This window comes from Centropristis striata, chromosome 1 (assembly GCF_030273125.1).
Source record: "Centropristis striata isolate RG_2023a ecotype Rhode Island chromosome 1, C.striata_1.0, whole genome shotgun sequence".
Classification (NCBI taxonomy): domain Eukaryota; kingdom Metazoa; phylum Chordata; class Actinopteri; order Perciformes; family Serranidae; genus Centropristis; species Centropristis striata.
In genome coordinates this window covers 1,894,481-1,904,696 of record NC_081517.1, presented here as the reverse complement: position 1 = coordinate 1,904,696, position 10,216 = coordinate 1,894,481, and the positions used below count along the sequence as shown (strand labels likewise).

The following is a 10,216-nucleotide window of genomic DNA, read 5'->3' as shown; positions in this document are numbered from 1 at the left end:
AAAGTCATTATTTTAAGAAAGTGTTTCCTTGTTTTTGAGACACTTATTATTGACAGTTTCTCATTAATTTGGTCTAAGTCAATATTTAATATTTAATATTATAAATATCTTGGACTAAGTCAATATTTTGAGATCCTAAGTCATTAGGTTTCTCATTATTAAATAACCTAGGTGTTGTCAGGTAGGTGCAGGTGGGTCATAAAATTGTAAAGCCATAAGATGTTATATTTGGCTGTTTTGATCACAAAAAGAAGGATGATGATGCATATTTTCTTATAAATTAAATTTTTCTTCTTGTCAAATACCACATACACAAATGTAAGTTTTCAAGTAAAAAAACAAATTTCTTTTTGTTGAAGTCAGCATTTGAACAGTATATCTCAACTCTCTCCTGTCTACGAAACAAAAAAGCTGTGAAGACTATTTTATTATTTATTTGTTTTTGTTTCATTCTTTTCCATTTAATTATTCATCTATTTTATTTTATTTTTTAAAATATTATTTACTTCTATTTTATTTTTTGCATTGTTTATCTTTCTGTAACTCGTTTCTTCTTCTTTGTAACTGTGCATTGTATTGCTGTTTGATATAAAATAAAATAAAATAAAATAAAATAAAATAAAATAAAATAAAATTAAATTAAATTAAATTAAAAGCCATACAGTAGGTTACTCTTGTAGTTACAAGAAGTGGGCTAGTTTTTTTCTCCATAGTGTCTTTGTGTACTTTTGCATTGTTTGAGTAGACTAACACTGGTTGTATTGCTGTCTGATATAAAATTAAATAAAATTAAATAAAATTAAATAAAATAAAATTAAATAAAATTAAATAAAAATAAATAAAATTAAATTAAATTTAAAGCCATACAGTAGGTTACTCTTGTAGTTACAAGAAGTAGACTAGTTTTTTTCTCCATAGTGTCTTTGTGTACTTTTGCATTGTTTGAGTAGACTAACACTGGTTGTATTGCTGTTTGATATAAAATAAAATAAAATAAAATAAAATAAAATAAAATAAAATAAAATAAAATAAAATAAAATAAAATAAAATTAAATTAAATTAAATTAAATTAAAAGCCATACAGTAGGTTACTCTTGTAGTTACAAAAAGTAGGCTACTTTTTTTCTCCATAGTGTCTTTGTGTACTTTTTGCATTGTTTGAGTAGACTAACACTGGTTGTATTGCTGTTTGATATAAAATAAAATAAAATAAAATAAAATAAAATAAAATAAAATAAAATAAAATAAAATAAAATAAAATTAAATTAAATTAAATTAAATTAAATTAAATTAAATTAAATTAAATTAAATTAAAAGCCATACAGTAGGTTACTCTTGTAGTTACAAGAAGTACGCTAGTTTTTTTCTCCATAGTGTCTTTGTGTACTTTTGCATTGTTTGAGCAGACTAACACCGGTAGAGGGATTTCAAGCCTGAATAGGACTGGACCAAAACTGGAAACTCTGCGGGGGGTAAAGTTTACGTTACCGCGTCATCAATAGAGAGTTTTGCCGGTCACTATGTTAAATTCATGGATGTATTCTAAAGAAAGAACACATTTAACACAACATATATACATTAACATACGCAACTAAATGTTTAGCTCCCGCTTTTTACTGTTTTGTGTTGAAAAAGTAGAAAGCGAACACCCCTCCGAGAAAATGGTTTCTCCCAAACTGTCCGGGTTGCATGCGGACTATTTTGACTGACGAGCAGAGACTGAACGGGTTTGTCAAGTTAGTGAACGGGTGAGTGAACAACTTTAGTCACTCTTTGTCCAGGTTTTAATGTTCTGCTTTGCTTAACACCTCTGGAATAAAACCGCGGAACTATTGTCACATCTAAGGTAAATGTTTCTTAACTTAATAAAAGCGAGTCAGTGTTTTTAAAAGGAATATAACTTTGTATCACTTTGTCTTTTATTGTTGTGAGTTTGTTCACCAGAAAAGCCAGCTGAAGTAATTACAGAGCACCAATCTCGGGTGACTGAGTTTTCGTGCTATTGTGCAACTAGGGTAACCTAGTGTTAAGTGTTATAACCTATTTTATACAATCTATGGTTATAACTCCTGTTCGTGTACTTTGTCATACCGTCACCCTGTTAAAATAATCGACTAACTATGTTTTTCAAGTTTTGCAGGAAACACAAAAACTTACACCAAAAGTGTAACATATGACTTTTATTGATCATTATAGAAACATGACATGACAAGTGTCATGAGCATTAATGTTACTTCAAAGTGTCATTAATGTTCATGACACATTCCATGTCATGTTTATGACACGCTCATGTCACTCTTATGGAGACACCTTCAAAATAAAGTGTTACCATATCTTGTTTAAGTCAGAAAGGCATGTTCAAAAAATTGCCTAAGTCACATTTTACTTTTGACTTAGGCATTATAAATCCCCTTAAGTCACACACTTGACATAGGCCGTTATATGAAAGGGGTAAAATCACATGATTGGATCAACTGAGGATGTGGGAGATTTTATCATAGGTGGCTGGCGTCATGAGGAGAGGATTTAGGCAAAAAAAAAACCCACAATTTTGACAAAAAATGACTTTGGTGATTATTTTAACAGTGTGACGATATGTGAGATAGATAGATAGATAGATAGATTTTTTTAAATCACATCTGTGTCTTGGCAACATAGTTTCAACTGGCTGTCATGTAGCCAACACTGAACATATAATTTTGTGTCCTTTTTTTTTGAATGAAGGCGGAAAGCATGCAGTATTATGGGCCTCAGAGTCCAATAACAGTATAACTGAGTATGTCTGCATGCCTGACTGTGTTAGTAGAGACAGCAGAGTCGAGCTAATTGCATGCACATTTTCTCTTTTGTCTGCCTTCGTCTCCCCTGTTAGTAGCCAGTCACTGTTCTGTCTCCTCTACTTTACTTGTGTGTTTTTTAAATGTCCTTGTACTAAATTACAGAGTTTCAGGTCTGTTTCTTTTCATTGTCTTCAGTGTATCTCAGTAACCTTACTTTCCTGCAGCAAACTGTGATGCCTAACACGTAATGCAAGTATCTCTGCTGCCATGTTGACTGTGTGCCTCCCTGCTCTCTCTAATGTTTTTCTTTCCTCAGCACTCTGAACTAGTTTCCATGCAGTTGTTGAAAGCTGTCAGAGTGGACAGATTCCTTAACACAGGGGTGTCAAACTCAAATACACAATGGGCCAAAATTAAAAACTTGAATAAAATCGCGGGCCAACATTGAACAAATAAACCTTTTAATATATACCAAACATGTTTTGCTTTAACATTAAATATGGAACCAGCAACGCTTATAAACATACAATATATAACTAAATAGTGCAGACATGCAAAATCAAATTTCAAATAAAAAACACATCAATGTCATTAATTTATTAAATAAAAATTAAATAAAAATCGTATGCCTCTTTTCTATTTGCATCCTTCTGATTTAAATATCAAAATAAACTTTTTCAACAGATTAATAAATTCTGCCTTTCTTTTCAACAGCAGGGCATTGTGGGACTTGTAGTATTAGCTGTAAATGCGCCATATAATACTGGCGGGTCAGCTTTTATAGTAAAATAATAAGATTATAGTTTGGTATTGTCTCGCGGGCCAGAGTTTGTGGGTATTGAAATGCAAGTATCTCTGCTGCCATGTTGACTGTGTGCCTCCCTGCTCTCTCTAATGTTTTTCTTTCCTCAGCACTCTGAACTAGTTTCCATGCAGTTGTTGAAAGCTGTCAGAGTGGACAGATTCCTTAACACCTCTCCCGTGCCTTTGCCCCTATGCCTTGTCCTGTCATCTGCTGATAACTGCTGCTGTTTTTTTTTTTTTTTTTTACTTTATTGCCTTTATGCACATTTACAGACAATTAACATCACAAAGGAAAACAAATCAAAACATCTTGAGATTGGGTCTCTTCTGTCACACAAATGGCACTGTAAAGGGTATTACACATATTTTATCTGGTTCTGTATTCCAAAAAATAGTAGTAGATAATAGAGTCTTAAGCAACATAGTCTGTAACTGGGGCCCACCTTCTCATAAAAACAGGTACTTTTAGCTGTAATTGGGCCGTCATATATTCCATCATGTAGACATGTTTTACTTTCTGTAACCACTGAGTGATCATGGGGGGTCTTTCTTCATCCAATTTATAGTAATAATTTTTCTTGCAATCATCAACAAAATGTGTAGTATATAACATTTTATTATATATAAAATATATATATATATATTATACATTGTATAAATTGTTCTGTGGTAAACAGGTGGTCAGGAAACACATCTAATAAAAAAAACTGCCTGCTGTTTTTGACTGGAAAAACCAATTTATGTGATGCTACGCAGTGTTTTCATTTGTGGACAGGGATGCCTCCCTTGTGTCTAGGTTGTGTGTTTCATACTACTTATCTCTCAGTTTTGAGAGAACAATGTTCTCTAATTAACTTGTAACCCAACCTAAACTCAAATTGAACCCATCTGGGTTCTGTTATCCCCTACTTTGTTTTCCCATCTTATTTTATTTGGCAATCGTGCAGCTCAACTCTGACCTCCTATCAACCTCTCCCACCAACACAATATCCTGCTCTAGCTGTACAGTCTCAAAACATTTCTTTAATATAAAATAAGATTGAAGGAGTCACTAGAAAGCTACATGCACAATGTTCGAGATGGACCAACCACCTGAACAACACAGCGCTCTGTAAAGCTATTGTGTTTGTTTTAGTGCTCTGCTGAAGTGTCAGAGAATTTAAATTGCATTAAAGGGATCAACCACAGCCAATGTATGGAATAGGAAATGGACAATTATGGAAAGTGAATTATGATCCTCTAAACTAATAAAAGAAGTGTGCAGACCTTAAACAAATGGGCACAGAAGAGGGATTAAGGTTGACAGTGGTAGAGGGACATTTTTTAGCCGTGCAGTCATTGATTCAGTGTGTTGGCTGACATTCAGAGCTGCACCCAGTTTAATGCATGCAGCTGATATCATATTCACTCCAGACCAGAACCAGAACGCCCTCCACCCAGAGCAACAGTCCAGGTCACATACTCGCACATAAACGTGTCTGTAATGATTGAAATATGCAAAACAGGACAACAAACAAACAAACACAGGACACGTGCATTAAACAAACACAACCAACAAGTTGTACATGTCATGTGATAGATGCTTTAATCTTTAAGTCTTTGCAGTGAATATATTATATATATAAATATATAATATATTTATTCTGCACAGGAATTCTACTCCTTAATACATACTCCTTCTTTAGACACTTTATTTTTTATTGTATTTTTATATTTTATTGCTTGAAGTATGCCTAGGTTGTTCTTATTTAATAGTGTTGTCATTGTCTCTGTGTGTAATGCTGCTGATACACTGTAATTTCCCAGCTTGGGATAAATAAAGTCTATCTATCTATCTATCTATCTATCTATCTATCTATCTATCTATCTATCTATCTATCTATCTATCTATCTATCTATCTATCTATCTATCTATCTATCTATCTATCTATCTATCTATCTATCTATCTATCTATCTATCTATCTATCTATCTATCTATCTATCTATCTATCTATCTATCTATCTATCTATCTATCTATCTATCTATCTATCTATCTATCTATCTATCTATCTATCTATCTATCTATCTATCTATCTATCTATCTATCTATCTATCTATCTATCTATCTATCTATCTATCTATCTATCTATCTATCTATCTATCTATCTATCTATCTATCTATCTATCTATCTATCTATCTATCTATCTATCTATCTATCTATCTATCTATCTATCTATCTATCTATCTATCTATCTATCTATCTATCTATCTATCTATCTATCTATCTATCTATCTATCTATCTATCTATCTATCTATCTATCTATCTATCTATCTATCTATCTATCTATCTATCTATCTATCTATCTATCTATCTATCTATCTATCTATCTATCTATCTATCTATCTATCTATCTATCTATCTATCTATCTATCTATCTATCTATCTATCTATCTATCTATCTATCTATCTATCTATCTATCTATCTATCTATCTATCTATCTATCTATCTATCTATCTATCTATCTATCTATCTATCTATCTATCTATCTATCTATCTATCTATCTATCGATCGTACAGGCCAAAAGTTTGGACACACCTTCTCATTCAGTGCGTTTCCTTTATTTTAATGACTATTTACATTGTAGATTCATCAAAACTATTAATAAACACATGTGGAATTATGTACTTAACAAAAAAGTGTGAAATAACTGAAAACATGTCTTATATTCTAGAAAGCAAAGGGTGGTTACTTTGAGGAATCTAAAATACAAGACATGTTTTCAGTTATTTCACACTTTTTTGTTAAGTACATAATTCCATATGTGTTCATTCATAGTTTTGATGCATTCAGTGAGAATCTACAATGTAAATAGTCATGAAAATAAAGAAAAACGCATTGAATGAGAAGGTGTGTGTCCAAACTTTTGGCCTGTACTGTAGATATTACACAAACACAGGACACGTGCATTAAACAAACACAACCAACAAGTTGTACATGTGATGTGATGGATGCTTTAATCTTAAAGTCTTTGCAGAGAATATGAGTGCACAGTGTAGGTGGGAGCCCTTTAATGGAAACAAAAGTTGTAGTGAAGCAATAGTTGAGTTTCAGGGAAATTTTCCTTTTGTTCTGATTTACCCAGAAACAGACACACTCGTATGACCTTGATTACTGGATGGCATTGGCATAAAGTGGCAGCTCTCAGTGTATATGAAAGGGAATTACCCCCTTTTGAACTACAGAGTATTAAACCCCCAGCAAACCCTCAACCCTCAGATCTGTTCAAAGAAACAGAAAATATCCTAAAAAGGCACATCTCTGTGCATGAACTTTTTCCTGCTGTGTCTGCGTGTAAACAGGAAGTTGATCTGATGTCGAAGGCAACCTCAAGTGTGTTTACAGTGAACTCTGAACTAAAAACTAGTACTGGGCCAACCTTTGAACGAGAACAGCTGCTACCCAATCCAAGGTTAAACTCAGTTTCAACATTGTCGTCAATACCTAAATTGAAATCTTGTTGTACCCATATTTAGACAAAAATGACTATTTCTATGGTTTTGCTCACAACCAATCACAGCAAGTGTTCTCTTGATTTGCAGTTCTTAAAGAGAGAGCCACCATGGCATAAACAGTATAAAATCTCTGATCAAGCAATTTGTGCTCTCCACGTACGTACACTACTGGTCAAAAGTTTTAGAACACACCAACTTTTCCAGAATTTAATTGAAAATGATGCAGTTTAATGTCTCAGTGTACTCTGAAATGAATGCACATTTGCAACATTTAACATTCTTTATTGAGCATGATAGTGTTTTGAAAATAAAAAAAAGATTCAAAATCACATTTTATGTTGAACTAAAGGACTAAAAAAAGACACAAAAAAAGACACAAAATGACTTACAAAGACATGAAAAGAATTCAAAAATGGACAAAATAGCCCAAGACTCCATAGAGTTAAGTTGTTAACCCATTTCTTGTTCCCTGAAAAAGGCCTACTTGTATAATTCTGAAATGTACATTATTTTTCAGTTTTGGTTAAGCTTACCTTTTTTTATTTACCTCTGGCAGTTCACCACTTACCTTTGGACCCTTTCAAGCTGTTCATTTGACTTGAACTGCTTGAATTTCAATAAAAAACTGGAAAAATTGGGGTGTTCTAAAACTTTTGACCGGTAGTGTATGTTTTGTAAATCATTAGAGCAAATTTTTAAAAAGTAAGCCATCCATATGTCAAATATTATCTTTGCAACTGTACGTATTAGAGGTGGGGGAAAAATCGATACAGCATAGTATCGTGATATTTTGCATGGCAATATTATATCGATTCATGGCCGCCAAGTATCGATATTTAGTGTTCCGGCAGCCTGTCAGTATTTTCACCTTTTTTTTCTTCACTTTTAGGAATACACTGGTATCATATGAAACTAGAAGATCTCAGCAATCTATGGGCAATCTATGCGTTAGGATATTGTGTCTGGAAGTTGAGAAAATGCTGCAATTGTTGTTCTCCATACATGTTTGATATCAGCTAAGTCAGTCTGTGGGTTTGACTCTCATTGTGGAGAAATAAGAAGACTGAAGTCAGATGAATAGACATTTTCTTGTTGTTTTGAAAAAAAACTATGCTTGATTGAATTTAGTTTTGTGGACAGGAATACTCACCATATTGCAAAATGCTTAAAATTGCAATAATATGGTATCGTGACTCAAGTATCGGGTTAAAATCTTATTGTGGGGCCTCTGCTGATTCTCTCCTCTAGTGAGTATGTGGATTTTTTTTTCTGTGGATGTCTTTTTTTTTTTTGTCAGCTGTTTTTTTTTATGGCCCACTATGATGTCCAAAGAGCAGTCGTTAAGCAGAATTTATAGTTGTTGACTGTGTTTTATTTATCTACAGTCTGCTTTGCTGAAGGCAGGCTTTGATAATCTGGTAAAGATGTTTTATTAGTCACTAATGAAGATCTGGATCCAATTTCCTTGAATCCAAAACACTTTACTAATGCCTTTTTTTATATATATATCTTCTGTGTTTATGTTTTAATAACAAAAGTCATGTGTCATGTTCTATCTGGGACTTTGATTAATGTTTATATGCAGTTGTGCCTAGCTGAGGACAGATAGTTTCGTTTCATTTCGTATCTGTTTATTTCGGTCAATACATGTCATCAAAACAAACCAGAAAAAAAAAAAAAAACATTGATCAAAGTAAACAACATGTAAACAGAGAGAGAAAATTGATAATAGACATTTGGACCGAAAAGGCTGAAGCAGCTTATTACGCCTATATACCCTGTTACAACTCAAGTAAATTTAAAATTTAGAAATGTACAATCTGTTATTTATCAACAAAAGAAATAAGCAGTCACAAAAGAGAGAAAAGAAAGAAGCTTATTACTCATTACTCTAACTTATATAAATTAATCATCCTATTTTTAAGTAATTTTTTGAATAAGTTAATGGTATTGCAAGTTTTCAAGTCTTTCTCCAATTTGTTCCATAGATTAACAGCTGTTACCGTGGTGCATGGTGATTTGGTGTTGGTTCTAGTTTTTAACTTTTTAAATATACACATCCCTCTAAAATTATAATGGCTTTGTCTTAGATAGTTGGAGTGAATTTAGTGTCTTTAAGTGCACAGAAACAGAGGAAACAGCATGTTTCCTCCCAACCTCCCATATGACAATGTCTGACAGCGAACATTGACAATGGATCATTCTGTGTCCAGACATGAATATTCATTTCACTTGTGACACTGCAGCATCTGACTCTGACCACAACAAGCAGCGCCACAATGAAGTGCCTCTCATGAGTTTCGGACAAATGACCTAATCCCCTAAACGCCATGAGTCACTGTGACCTCATTTTGATCATAAAGGGTGGTGAATGTTGGAGCTGGCAAAAATGGATGCTTTAAGATTTTAATTTTTTAGTTTGAAGTTGTTTTTTTAATGTGGCCTCAGTGAATTGAGACTCAATGTACACTTTTATCCTTTACAGATACAGACCACATACTAATGCAAAGTGTAAATGAGACCTAGGGCTGGGCGATATGGCCCTAAAAGAATATCACGATATTTCAGGCTATTTTTGCGATAACAATATTCTTGACGATATTAGGAAATACTTAAAAAGATATAGAAAATATGATTTTTCTTTTAGTCTGCATAATAATTATAATATCTATAATTAATAATAATTATAGATATAATAAAAATATTTAAAAATCTATAATGTAATAATTAAAAATAATTAATAATCTAAATAATAATAAATTAAAATAATTAAAAATCTAAAATGTAGTTTGAAGTGCAAATCGCAACAGTTGCCAAATACAATTTTTTTTAAGTCTTGACTCGAGTATGAGCAAATAATAAAAATAACCATTTAGGGGTTCCGGGGGCATATTTTAATGACATTTTGTAAAGGAGAATAAAGGTTCTTGTATGTTTTATTCAAGGCATTTTATTTTGACAGTCTTCTTGTAAATTCTGTGGTGGATTCTCTTAACCCATTGAGGCCTGAAAAATCGCTGGGCGATTTTAAAATAAGCCTCTAATTTTCAGGAAATTCTGGAAAATTCTGGAAAAAAAAGTGTCAACTCTTCTACTAAATAATAGATTTTTCAGCCTCTGTAGCAGATAGAAAT

At 32.6% G+C, this 10,216-nt stretch overlaps 1 protein-coding gene across 1 annotated transcript in view; it reads left to right on the top strand.

Moving 5' to 3' along the window:
• The first annotated feature begins 1,728 nt into the window (after nucleotides 1-1,728).
• Nucleotides 1,729-10,216, top strand: part of tmc6b (transmembrane channel-like 6b) — a 33,618-nt gene continuing 25,130 nt past the window's right edge. The window contains exon 1 of the mRNA XM_059345302.1: nucleotides 1,729-1,846. The gene's annotated coding sequence lies outside the window, so the exon portion shown is untranslated. The remainder of the gene's footprint in view (nucleotides 1,847-10,216) is intronic.